General features: G+C 44.4%; 1 non-coding gene across 1 annotated transcript; it reads right to left on the bottom strand.

Moving 5' to 3' along the window:
- Positions 1-6,757: 6,757 nt before the first annotated feature.
- Positions 6,758-6,921, bottom strand: LOC131922991 (U1 spliceosomal RNA). The gene has a single exon (XR_009382454.1). It is a non-coding gene; the product is annotated as a U1 spliceosomal RNA (small nuclear RNA).
- Between the last annotated feature and the right edge of the window lie 7,598 nt (positions 6,922-14,519).

Here is a 14,519-nt window from a genome sequence, read left to right as displayed (position 1 = left end):
TCAGTCTATGAGGTTATGCTGGAGGTGTCCACAGCTACCCTGCACTGCATGTGGCCCGTGGGCCTTGAGCTGAACACAAAGACAGCACCACTCACAAGGTTCACCCAGCAGCCGACACACCAAGCATGCCTTCAAATCACCAGATTCTCCCAAGTGCAAGGAAATTTAGACTTTCTGTACCTCTGGGTGACCATATGAAGTGATCACTCTGGTCTCTGGGCCCTTTCTGTATGTCAGACATGTTGGGGTGCCCAACTCCAGCTCCCACACAAGCACTTCCCTCACTCTCCTCTTTAATTTTCATCTGGCTTGCACCGGCTCTTCAATCCTCAGCCTGCCTGTTGCCTTCCATGAACATCCAGAGCAGCATCCCTCCAAAGTCCCCCTCCCCCAGTCTTAGGGTGAAGTTTGGTGGCTGACTTGATGACATTTCCACAGATGCGGTTTGGAAAACTGTCTGCACACAGCCTAGGTTCACACTGCCTCTAAGTTAACACTGCCTCCATCAAGTCTGGATGGAACCAGATTAAACAAAGTTGAAAGGTGAGCTTGTGAACATGACGTGTTTCTTAATGAGTCAATCTCTTCCTTTTTAAAAGGCAGGGTGAAAGAGAGGAAATGAAGGATGAATAAGCACATGAGAGAGATTCTCGCTCCATCACAGTGATGCAAGACCACTGGCCTGTGGAGGCTTCTCACATGGCATCTCTACAGGACCAAGCTTTCTGCTCACAGACATCCATTCAGGACCCAGTCAAGCAGAGCAATGTTGTTGTTTGTTTTTGCTCTTTTGGGGGCCTACCACCCAGTTACCCCCAAAAAAAATCACACATGGAGGCTTAATCTTAATTATTAATGTCTGGCCTTAGCTTGGCTTGTTGTTAGCCAGCTTTATTTAACTTAAATTATCCCATCTAGCTTTTGTCTTTGGGCTTTTACCTTTCTCTATTTCTGTATACCTTTTATTATTTCCGACTCCATGGCTTGCTGTGTGGTTGGGTGGCTGGCCCCTGATGTCCTCCTACTTCTCTGGCTACTCCTCCTTCTTTCAGATTTCTCCTTCTATTAATTCTCTCTGCCTCCCAGACCTGCCTATCCTTTCTCCTGCCTTACTATTGGCTGTTCAGCTCTTTATTAGACCATCAGGTGTTGTAGACAGGCACAGTAACACAGCTTCACAGAGTTAAACAAATGCAACATAAACAAAAGTAACATGCCTTAAAATAATATTCTCCAACAGAGCAAGGCACACTTTGGCCTGAAATCTGTGATGCTCTGGTCCTCCTTCATTTCTTCTGTGATCTACTTTATGTCCTGGCATTGGTGCTTTTTGATCTCTATGCCTCCACCCTAAGACAAAAACAAACTGCCTTCATTTGGGAACAGGGGACTTGATCCAATGTAAAGTAGGAACCCCATCATCCAACATAAGAGACAACCTAAGGGGGTCATAGCTTTAGGGGGAAAGACGATAGAATGACCCAATCCAACATGCTTGACTTCTCATTTTCAGCAAGACACCATTTACTGCTTCCAGGAACACACAGTAAGTAACCAAAGCCACAGAGAAAGAATCACCTATGCTTTATCTAAAGCAAAACAGAAAAAAAACCATCAGAAAGTAATTAGACTTGGTCAAATGAGAAATAAAGGGGAGATGGTAAAGAAACAAAGGCTCCAAGACAGCAGTGCGATCAGGGGGCATTCAGGCAAATGGAGAAAGAAGTGCACAGCACGCTCCTGGTCACCAAAGGTCTTCTACGGAAACCCATCTTGCAATTACTGCAGAGACCGTGAACTTGGCTCCTTGCCTCCTTTTAGGGGCCATTGTACCTGAGTCACCAGCAGGTACGGGAACACCAGTGGCCTCTGCCTCGGTGCGGTCACACAAGCAATACAGAAACCACTTTTGGCTAGGCTGCAAATGAGCATAATGGAAAGCAAATATTATTAAAAAGACCATCATTTTTAGTGATTAAAATAATCCGGGGCAGGAAAAAAATTTCTCCCATAAGTTTCTAAGTTCTCATTTATCATCGTTTTGCCGCAAGAAGCCAGAGTAATTTTATTTTTCCTGACTTCTATTAAAAAGATCAATACATATGATTCCAAAGAGTCTCTGCTTATGAAAAGATGGAGCGGGCCTGTAATCACATATGAAAGTATTGGCTGTCATTAGCAGGAAGATTGATCTGAAAAGACAGCCAGCCCAGCGTGAAAGGACTTAAAAATTTCCATCAGGCTGCCCAGCAACTTTCACCTTCCATAATTAAATCCAGATAACAGATTACTATATCAGATGGAAGGGTGGCATTGAGGTATTCAGTAGATACCCACTTTAGCAAAGCAATCCTGAATTTCTCAATAAGGGATTTCATTTGGTGCAAAATGATTCACACAGTCCAACAACCTAAAGCCATTGTTCAATGTGCCCTGAGCCACAGCTGTGGGATAAGAATCTGATACCCATGGTATCATGGGCCTTATGAGTTCACGTGGCCAATCCACTCTTAGAAACAGAGCTAAATAACATTCAAGAACACGGCCCAGGCTTTTCCCATGAATGGGGTGTCTTTCGAGTTAGCATGACTTTTGGTGCTGATCATGTAAAACTCCTAAGAACTGAGTCCGTGGGTGTGCAAAGGGTTTGCTTCACTGCCTAATTCATCTTTCCCGAAACTCACTTACTGTGTAGTTGAAACTTTACTATAAACCAAGATGGAATTTTTATGGGTCCTTGAAGGCCAGGTCAACTTGGAAATTCAGACTTGTGGTCTGAAAACATTCTACACCAAGGGCATGGCTTCAGCATCCTTGTTCTGCATAGGTCTGGTGCTGACACACCAAAGGACAGTGTATCCATATATGAAAGTGAATAAACAATATGCATAAGGAACAGAGACCAAGTGCTCTTAGCCAAACTTTAGCCTGGATGCCCCAAGACACCTGAGTAGTTGATCACCTACCATCCTTGTGCTTACTTAGCTGTTTGCAAGTGTCTGGGCATCCCACAATTACAACAGTTCACAGTTATTAGCCATGGATCATTCTGGAATGAAAGACAGCGTGATGCCCTAGAATAACAACACGGACTGTAGACAGGCATTGCTCATGTCTGCAGCCACTGTTTACAGTGGACTCTAACCAGGCTGGAGAGGCAGTGTTGGGCAGTATATTCTATCACTCTGCTATGAATTCTTACATGCTTGCTTTCTCCAACTTTCACATAAGACCCCAATGTCATGGCTCCTACCAGGAACGATCACACACACAAAGCAAAACTGTGTTCCCCCATGTCTCAAACAAGACACAAACTCCTGATTTTATGAAAATGTCAGGAATGTTCATGCTTTTGGAATGTCCTGTAATAGCACTATCAGGTAAACTCCTCCAAAGAAGGGGGACAGGAATAAGACCCAGGAGTTATTTTTAGCTATTCAAACTTAGTAAATTCTTTCCCATTTTTCAGCTGAAAGGATTTTTTTTTTCTTGCAACCAAAAAAAAATCTCCATTTTACTAATGAAGTCAATATTTTTAGAAGAGGAAGAATTATAATTTTTTCCATGTGTTCTCTGCACAAGATTCTGTCTAAATACATGTGTTCACACTGGTGATGAAGGCTTGTCTTTCTTTTTCTTTTTTTAAAACAATTCTCTTTTTACAAAGATCAAAATGAAGTCATACCAGGACATCGTGACTTTCAAGGCAGTGCATAATGGCTAATAAGACTGGCATAATTCACAGAAACTATGTGTCCTGGTTCTAAAGAAAGTTCTGGAAGACTATTCGAGTCATAAAATACTACAATGAACAGACAGCCTATAGTGTTGCTAAGGAGAATCTACCACCAGGTATTCATCCATCCTCTGCCCTGTCTTGTCTTGCTCATGCCTAGAAGAAAGGGCTACGATATAAACAGCCATTCCTGAATGGGGGGACGATGCCTCTCAAGGAAGGTGTTCTAAGATGCACGAGCTGGACTCAGCCTTGCACTGAGCTGAAGTCAACATGTACAAAATGCATCTCATTCCTGTGCTCTGTGTGTGGTCTGACAAACAAGGAATGCCTGAGGCAGAAACATGATCTAAACGGGACCTCTAGGGGCTGGAGAGGTGACTCCATGGTTAAGAGCACTAACTGCTCTTACAGAGGACCTGGATTTGATTCCCAACACCTACATAGAGGCTCACAACTGTCTGTAACTCCAGTTCCAGGAGATATGATGCCCTTCTCTGGATATGATGCCCTCCTCTGGTCTCTACAGGTACTGCATGCATGTGATGCATAGCCATACACACAGGCAAAACATTCATGCACATGGAATAAAAACCACAGCTTTAAAATAATAAACAAAAAATAGGGCCTCTAGTACCCTACTTTTCCAAGTACTTTGGAAATTACATCAAAATAAAACAAGAAAGAATAAAGTTATGATGTAACTGTATTAAAGACTCTCTAGAGAAAAGGAGCCAAGAAGATGTATGGAGAGAAGTAAAGATTTATTATAAAAACAAATGGCTCACTTAATTATGGAATTCAACAAATCCCAGGACCTACATGATGGGTCAGAAAGTCATAGACCCTCAAGAGCTGATGGCCAGTTCTAGTCTGAGTGCAAAGGCCAGTGATGTGTGAGTAGAATGCACCTCTCACTCTAGACAGCATCACCCATTTATTCTTTCAGGCTTTCGACTACTTAATTAGAACAATCTGCTTTACTAGGTGCTGTGGGATGGTCTGTATGGCAAATGTGTTGCTAATTAGTCAATAAATAAAATACTGATTGGCCATTGGCTAGGCAGGAAGTGTAGGCGGGACAAGGAGGAGAATAAAGCTGGGAAGTGGAAGGCTGAGTCAGAGAGACACTGCCAGCCGCCATGATGAGAAACAGCATGTGAAGATGCCGGTAAGCCACGAGCCATGTGGCAAGGTATAGATTAATGGAAATGGATTAATTTAAGCTGTAAGAACAGTTAGCAAGAAGCCTGCCACGGCCATACAGTTTGTAACCAATATAAGTCTCTGTGTTTACTTGGTTGGGTCTGAGGCTGTGGGACTGGTAGGTGAGAGAGATTTGCCCTGACTGTGGGCCAGGCAAGAAAACTCTAGCTACAACTAGGTCAATCACTTTGAATGATAATCTCATCTGAAAACACCCTTATAGAAACACCCAGGATGTTATAACAAGCATCTTGGCACTCTATGGGTTGGTCAAGTGGACACATTAAAATCAACGGTTATAGTAACTTTGTGTCTTAGCTGCTTCTCTATTGCTGTGATAAAATATCATGGCCAAGGCAACTTATAAAAGAAAGCATTTCATTTCATCCTCCAGTTTCAGAGGGTTAGAGTCCACAGCGTTAGAGCCAAGAGCTTACATCTTCAGCTACAAGGTGGAGGTAAAGACAAAGGTAACCGGGAATGGTGTGGGCTTTTGAAACTTCCAAGTGCACCCCTACTGGCACACCTCCTCCAGCAAGACCATGCTTCCTAATCCTTCCCAAACAGTTCCACCAGCTGGGGACTGAATAGTCAAATGTAAGAGTCTATGAGGGATGTCTTAGTAAGGGTGTAATGACCAGATGCAACTTGGAAAGGAAAGGGTTTATTTCACTCACAGTTCCACGTAACAGTTCATCACTTAAGGAAGTCAGGGCAGAAACTCACACAGGACAGGAACCTGGAATCAGAACCTGATACAGAGGCCATGGAGGGGTGCTACTTCTTGGCTTGCTCATAATGGCTTCCTCAAGCTGCTTTCTTATAGAGCTCAGGACCACCAGACCAGAGATGGCACCAACCATCATGGGCTGGGCCCTCCTCAATCAATCACTAATTAAGATTATGTCCTACAGCTGGATTTTATGGAGGCATTTTCTCACTTGAGGGTCCCTCCTTTCAGATAACTCTAGCTTGTGTAAAGTTGACATAAAATTAGCCAGGACAATGGACATTCTCATTCAAACCACCACACCTTGAAACACTAACTAAATATGCCATTTATCTTTCCATTTGTCTGTGTTGGTACAAATAATACTATGTATACTCATACCCATCATGTATGTATGCATGCATGTGTTTGTGTGTGTGATGTGTATGTGTGCTTGAGTGTATGAACATGCATGAGTGTGCATGTATGTGGAGGGCAGAAGCCAGCCTATGATGTCCTTGCTCAAGTGTCTTACACTTGTTTTGTTGAGACAAAGTCATTCCTTGGCCAGGAGCTCAACAATTAGACCAGGCTAGCCAGGATCCTGAGGATTTGCCTGCTTCTGCCTGCCCAGTGCTAGAATCAAACGCTTCCCACCAAGCCTGACTTTTTTATATGTGTTTTGGGTCATGGGATCAGGTCCTTATGCTGTATAGTAACCCCTTTACTGGCTGATCCATCTCTCCAAGCCCTCATCCCCACTTTTAATTATTCATTCTGTCCACTAATTTAATAAAAATGGTGTTTTTTTGTATGAGCAGCATACAATAGGTGGGCAGTAGCATTGTACTAAGCTCCCCTAGCTGAAACAAGAATTATTTACTTAATAAATAAATTCAATAAAATATTTTTTTGTTTTTGTTTTTGTTTTGGTTTTGGTTTTTTCGAGACAGGGTTTCTCTGTGTAGCTATGCACCTTTCCTGGGACTCACTTGGTAGCCCAGGCTGGCCTTGAACTCACAGAGATCCACCTGCCTCTGCCTCCCAAGTGCTGGGATTAAAGGTGTGCGCCACCACCGCCCGGCCTTTTTTTAAACTTTTAAAGTCAGGGGAGAGCACGAACGCAGTCCCCCACTACCACAAATTATGCAGTCGAGTTTCCCGCATTTAGGGAAATCGCAGGGGTCAGCACATCCAGAGTGCAATGGATAAGCCTCGCCCTGGGAAAACCACCTTCATGATCATGGTATCTCCCCTGCCAGGTAAGTATCAATAAAATATTTTTAAGTAGTCAAACTCAATGCCAATTTGTCTTGTAAAGAATGTTGCTAGGAATTAATGGTTTGTGTTTGTTTGTGAGAAAAAGACGAGATTTAAACCACATCCAGCCGGCTAACCATCCACTGGCTTTACTCCTTTGAACCTGTGCTTCCCAATTTATGAAAGCCAGCAGCAGCAGCAGAGCCTGGGAGTTTGGTAAAGCTGCAGGTTCCAGTGGGATTTGGGAGTCTGTGTTCTTAGAGTCTTTACAGGTGCTCGGTGCTAGCTAATTTTATGTCAGCTTAACACAAGCTAAAGTCATCTGAAAGGAGAGAACCTCAATAAAGAAAATGTCTCCATAGTATCAGGATGTAGACAAGCCTGCAGGGCATTTTCTTAATGAGTTGTTGATGGGAGAGGGTCTACCCCATGGTGGGTGGCGCCATCCCTGAGCCAATGGTTCTGCATTCTCTAAGAACGCAGGCTGAGCAAGCCAGTAAGCAGCACCCCTCCATGGCCTCTGCATCGGCTCCTGCCTCCAGGTTCCTGCCCTGCTTGAGTTCCTGTCCTGACTTCCTTCAATGATGGGCTATGATGTGGAAGTGTAGGCCAGATAAATCCTTTCCTCCCCAAATAAACTTTGCTCATGGTGTTTTATCACAGCAGTAGTAACCCTAACTAAGACATACTCCTGTAGCCCACTAGCATTTGGGACTCTCCATGTGAAATGACATCTGATTCATTCCATAGAGTCACACACGACCACAGCTTAAACTTCAACCAGAAAAGATTCACCATCGCAACTCCAGACACCTGCCAGCCACTTGAGGTTTCCCTGAAGCTGCTTGCTCCTCTAAATTCTAAATGACAGCCTTCATTTCCATGGAGTTAAATACATTACAAAATCCCAAGATGCTACAATCGCTGAAATGAAATTCTACATTTTAATTACATATTAATATGGTGGCTGCTTGGTGTTTTACTATCTGGACACAGAGAACTCTCAGAAGACATTTCAGTGGCTTCGGCCCTCTGACAACGCACCTTTCCCCAGCATCTCAGCACAGGCAAACAGTCACAAGTCAGGTGACAGCCGAGAGTGCCAGCAAGAGAGGTGTTGACAGAGTGTCAGGCCTAGCAGGGTGTGACGTCACAGGCCTGTTAAACCCACACTCAGAAGCCTACAGTGGGGAGATGATGAGTCACAGGCCAGCCTGGGCTACATGGTGAGTTCCAGGGCAGCCTCGCTACAGATTGAGTTGCAACAAAGGCAGAAAGGGAGGGAAAGAGGGACAGAGGGACAGAGGGAGAAAAGAAAAGAAAAGAAAAGAAAAGAAAAGAAAAGAAAAGAAAAGAAAAGAAAGAGGACTTGGAGTACACTGAGAACACTGAGAGATATTTAAGTCTCATGCTCCACACTCAGGGATGGATTGATGTCACTGTCAAAGACCACCTCTCATGGATTCATACTTTCACGCCCTGCCTTTCTACCATGGGATGATGGAGCCAGAAGGCCCTCACAGACATATCCTTGATTTGGGGCTTTTTAAATTGTGGAACCCATGGGCCAAAAGTAATTCTTGATAGTATTTTTTAATAGCCTACTCACTTTAAGTTATTCTCTTATGGCCACACACACACACATACACACACATGAAAAAAGATAAAGACAGAGGCCAAACTTTGAAATACTAGAGCTTTCCTTCCTTTCTACACCACCTCTTCCCTTTTCTCCTTCATGTCCACACTACAAAGCATTGATACCCACCATGATGCATGCATTATCTTTACATTAATTTCCGATACCTATGGTACCTACTCACATGATGACTGCTCCCCATGATGTGCTCACTAAGTCCTGGCTTCCAGAACTTTCTTTCCTATCTTTCCCAGTAAAAGCATCCTGTACTGTTTTCCATTCTTGAGAGGCCTGCTGCTAACTACCTGTTTACTGTGTTAGACTCTACTTGTTTTGGGAGAAATGTAACAGTGAACAACATGTCATGTTGTGTCTGGCCACAGTCTGGGGCAAAGAGAGACATGGATCTTCAGCTCCAGATGCCAAGGCTTAGATCCTGTATTCTTGAGAGAATTCCCCCTAACTTATACAACAATAAGGCCTATAAGACAACTAAGCAAAAATGCCAGAGAAAGATGCCCAGTTCCATGGGGACTCAGAGGAGGGAAACTCACATCTGCTTGGACATGAGCCTTAAATAAAATATCTCAGGGGGTGCCCTACTAGTTCATACTAAGTTTGCCCCTTTGGGGTGGCCACACTTCAAATAAAATAGATATATCGATAACCATTCACTTTAGAAATGAGAACTGTGTTCATGTGAACACAAACCATGTTAATTTTTTTCTTCTGGCTCTGAGAAGGTGAAATCTTGTGTTAGTGAAGTTATTCTGATTTAAGTAGCAGTGAACACTAACCATAGCACTCTCCCTTCAGCTAGACAGTGAGATGTGTGTGAATGTTGTGTGAACAGGCCTTCTGATGGTTGGTTTTAAATGCCATTTTGCCATAATCTAGAACCACCTGAGAGAGAGAGCACCCCGACTGAGGAATTATCTAGATCAGGTTGGCTTATTGGCATGTCTATTTGGGATTGTCTTGATTATTAATTGATCAAGCCCACTGTGGGTAACACCATTCCCTAGGCTGGGCCCTGAACTGTGAAAGAGTGAAGGAAGCTAGCTAAAACGAAGCAAGCAGGCAGTGTGAATGTATTCACTTCTCCCTGCTTGGCTATACATGTGATGTGACTAGCTGGTTGAGGTCCTCCTTTAACTTCCCCAAAAGATAGGCGATAACCTGGACTTGTGAGCTACAATGATCTCTTCCTCCTCTATGTTGATTTCTTATTTCTTTTTTTTTTTGCCAGAATATTTGACACAGCAACAGAAATGTAATCAGCTGGGGCCTTCAGGTGTGTGTGGCTCATATGTGGCTCAAGTTCACCCAACGCTTCCCTGGCTACTAGGGGTTAGGGGGCCTATTGAGGTCTCTGTGAATCAGGCTCCATGATAAGACTGAACCACACAGTCTGACTTCCCATGATCCTCTCTGGAACTGAGAGTGTAGCAAGTGCAGATGTAGACTGCCACTACAGATGAAGACCGTGGTAGAGACAGATGTCACAGAGTGGTTCTAGCCCTGTCCCATGGTGCTGGACTCTACTGCTCCATGGAAGAGGATTCTTAACACTGAGTGTGGTTGTAGATGCTCTTCTGTGTTCCATGATGGTGGCATTCCCCTCCTCATGCAGTCCTTACTCAGTCCCCACAGCCTCTGTCCCAAGCAGGGGCTGCCATCCTGCACAGAGCCCAAAGGTCACCTGGGGTGCTATGGAGCAGAGGCATGGCCTTCTCTCAGAAGTCCATGTGAGTGTGCTGAGACAGGCCCAAGCTGTGTGAGAAACCTTCCCAGAGGGTTCTAAAACAGGAAGTAGATGAACTGCCCCCCAAAATCCCATGACCCAGAGACAAATGAGCTATTTTTCTTATCCAGACCAATTAAGGATATAATTTGATTGAGATGCTACATTAGCTCCAGAATGCCTCAAAAATATGCAAAAATATTTACATAATAGGATGCTTTCTCCTGCCTCCAGGCCACTAATACACAAACTCTTCTGCAAATTAAGTTCACAGTCTTCAAATTCTTTGTAAGGAGTTGTTTTACAATGAAATCTAAGTATATCCGCCAGGTTTTCAAAAAAAGATTATTCATTGATCACTGAACTTTTTAAAACCTACTTGTTGGTAGATCCCTCTTTAAGGGACCATGAATAATCACTTAAGGGTAAGAAACACACTAAACCAAATGCCAAGCTGCTGGCAACAATTTACAACAAAAACAAAATCAGCCTCGAGATCCAAGCTCAACACAAATGAAAACAGTGACTTTTGTTCTTGGCCTTTGAATCAGTTCTTTGGTTTTCTTTTAGCACTTTAAAATAACAACTGGGAAAAATAAGCATATTTATAGACAGTCTAATTTTACCCTTGCGTGTAATAGTAGTGATTCCAAAGCAGTTTTATCAACAGTCACAAGCGAAAGGAATGAGGATTCCCAAAATTGTAAATTTTATTGAAAATGACAAGTAAAGGTCACAAACCACTCTTGAAAAAGATACCATAGCTTAACCTACCCCCCGAAGGGTGTGAACCTGGAAGAACAGGGACAGGGACATGTACTTCCAGATGTGCATGCATCTGTGTGTTTGTGCTCATGTGGGTATGTGCACGTGTGTGTATAGAGGCTCCCCCAAACCAGAAGAGGGCATCAGATCCCTTGAACTGGAGTTACAGGCAGTTGTGAGCCACCCAACCTGGGTGCTGGGATCCAAACTCTGGTCCTTATGACTGAATAGCAACAGCTCTGTTGCTTATACAGTGTGGGCCAATCCCAGCACACTTAATTCCATCAGAACTCATGAGATTGTGGCCATGTGTCTGAGCTATAGTACCTCAGGTGATCTTTGAACCATCACTCCAGCCTAGATTTTTTTTTATGGATTCAGAAAGAGGAAATGATGCGTAAAACATTCCAGAAAATGAATGCTAACACAACTCAACTGTGAGAGGCCATCATGGAAAAATGACGTGATAGTAAATAAACAGCAATCAGATTGTCCTTTCCCTCAGGGAACATATCGTGCAAATGCCTTGCATCTTACAGGTACTCTAGGAAACAGCAGTTACGGAAGACTGTGATACTCTTCCCGGAGCAGTGATTACAAGCACTACCAGAGGAGAAAAGTGTTTTTTAGAAATGAGGACACCGAGTCTAAGGGAGTCTGAGTCCTGGTCACCCTAGCATGAGACAGTTGTTTGCTTAAGAAGTCCCTCTGTGGCCTTCTGTGCCTTCTCATCAAATATCCGTCTGGAATGAGCCCTTCATGTCCTGCTTCCCTCACCACTACATATCTACAAATCTCCAAAGCACATTCTGAGCCTCACACTTGCCTGAGTGTCAGCCTCATGGCCAGAATCTGCATGAATGCACAGGATGGTCCAACTCTGCACAAACTACAGCTGTCAACATGTCCCCCTCCACCCTCTGCCCAACACACTTTGTTCTTTGCTACTTAACTTTCTTATCGGCTGACATAGCCATTCAAGTTACCCAAAACAGAAATGATGCAGGGCTGAAGACTTACTCTATAAATGCCCTGGCAGAAGAGAAGATATCCATTCTAAAGACAGACAGACACCTGTGTCCCTCCATTCAGACCTCAAGCTGGGTCAGATCATCCTGTCTCCCTCAGAGAGCTGCCACAGAAATGACCCTAACTCTTGGGTAGGAGGCTGTCTGTCTGTCTGCATCTCCATGCAGGGCTGTCCACTTCTCATCCCTCTGTCTCTCCACCCTACAGAACAGTTTATCACAGAAGGTACCAACTGGTTCAGGTAGTCTTAATGAATAAATGTCATTCACAGAGTTACACAGCAACTCCAATTCAAGGATAGTTCAAAAAGCTCAGGAGGGCCAAGGAGATGCTCTGTGGGGAAGAGCATTTACTGGGCAAGCATGAGGACCTGCATTTGCCCACCCTGCATCCACCCATAAAGCCAGGTGTGGCCAAGTATGTGCCAGTAACTCCAGCATTGTAGAGAGTAGAGACAGGAGCATTCTTGAGGCTTGATGACCACCAGCCTAGTTCCAGCTCCAGTGACTGAGCCTATCACAAGTGACAGAGCAAAATGGGACATCTGACACCTCCTTCCAGCCTTCAGATGCATGCACAAGACCATGTGCTACCTCCCCCACCTGCCCACCACTGCCACACACACACACATACACACTAAATAAATAAATAAATAAATAAATAAATAAATAAATAAATGCGAACCGCAAGCCACAGGTGACATACGACTATCCCACAGGAGTTAGTAACCAAAGCCAAACTACTGACAATAAAAACCTAAAAAAGCAACAAGTTCCATTAAGAAAAATGCAGTCAACGTATTGGTTTGTTTTCTCCACTGTGTTAAGTGAACACTTTGGTATAGTGTTGCTGTCCCTTACCATGGTTTGAGTCCTTGCATGACCTGGTAGCCTGGAAGAAGCTGAGTCAACAGAGCAGCTGTTTGGATATCACAAAGGTTCAACCTGTACAGCTCTGCAGACCTCACTGGGGTGCAGTGACCAATGCTCAGTGAGATTCGGGAAATCTACGTCCTATCGGGCCCAGACCTACATCAGTGCTTCTCAGCCCAGATCACTGAGGGTCTTCCTAAAAATGCAAATCCTTGCACCTCATCTAAGATGTCCTAAGCCACAACCTCTAGAGGAAAGACCTGGGACCTGCATTTTAAGAAGGCCCATCTTACTGATCGTTATCCAAATAGAAGTTTGAGAGCCACTGGTCTCTATGATGTGGTCCCACAGCAGGGGAAGACGGGAATGGGGAGGGAGCAGCAGGAGGAGGAGTGAAAGAGGATGGATGACCAAGAGGGGAAAGGCCATGAGGACAGTTACGACAAAGAGCCCCAACGCAGTGGTAGTACAAGCTAAGAGTTCCTTTTCGACACACTTGATTGTCTATAATCCTGGGGCTAATAGAGAGGTGTCACAACACTGGGAACCCATGGTTCTTCCACCTGTTGCTCTGACACTGATAGGGTGTTTCTCTCATCTCTGTGGTCCAAGATAGCTCATCTCCTCATTCTAACCAGAGCAGGGGGAGGGAAGGAAGGAAGGCGGCAAGCCCCCTCCACTGAAGGGAAGACGCCAGAGGTGCTCTCATTAAGCCTGTTCATGGCCACAACTTATTCAGGTCTCCCTGGCCACCATCAGGAGGGACACATCACAAGCTCAGCTAAAATGAGGGTTCTGTAGCAACGGAGGAGATGAGAGATGAATGTGGAGTCAGCTTGCAGTCTGATACTCAGGAGACTGAGGAGAAGAGCTGGACGTGGAAGCAGACGTGAAGAGGAAGAATATAAAATCAAACCACCTCCTGCCAATTTTTCAGAACCTCCACCCCGGAATTTATGACCTGGAATGCCTGCTTCTCTAAGCGTCTTTAATCAACAGTGTCAAATTGCTTTCACTCATATTCCCTAGCCTTGGCCGCGGACTTTGATTTTGATTGGAAAATAATCTGCTGCCAATTTTTTCCAATATCACCGGCATAATGGGCCGCAGGCACGAGCTGAGTCTCCAAGCTCTTTGCTTCACGTGAGAAGTGGAAGGCTCCAGGATGAAGGGTAAACAGCAGAGGTTCCTGTCGTGATGAAGATGGTACCAGCAGAGTTCAGACTGGGACAGTGTGGTGGCCCTGTGCTCTGTGAGTGAATTCACACATTAATGAATGTATTGACTCAAATGCTTGTGAAACTGTGCCTTACTGAGAGTCCAGCTGTTGAAGAAAGCCTAAGCCTGAAGGACCAGAGATTTGAGGTGATTCCTACACTCCAGCTATCTTCCTAATAGAGTCAGACTGATCTCTAGTGCAGGAGGGAGACCTTAGAATAAGCTCCTCCCCCTTTCATGAGCCTAGGATGGACCATGTGACATCCATTCCACAGAGAGACACCAGGTCAGACCTTATTGCCTGTGGACCATGGCCATCACATGATTTATGGAGTAAAGGG

The sequence above is a fragment of the Peromyscus eremicus genome, chromosome 12 (assembly GCF_949786415.1).
Source record: "Peromyscus eremicus chromosome 12, PerEre_H2_v1, whole genome shotgun sequence".
In the NCBI taxonomy this organism is placed as follows: domain Eukaryota; kingdom Metazoa; phylum Chordata; class Mammalia; order Rodentia; family Cricetidae; genus Peromyscus; species Peromyscus eremicus.
Note: the sequence above shows the minus strand (reverse complement) of the source record. Positions and strands in the feature narration are given on the sequence as shown.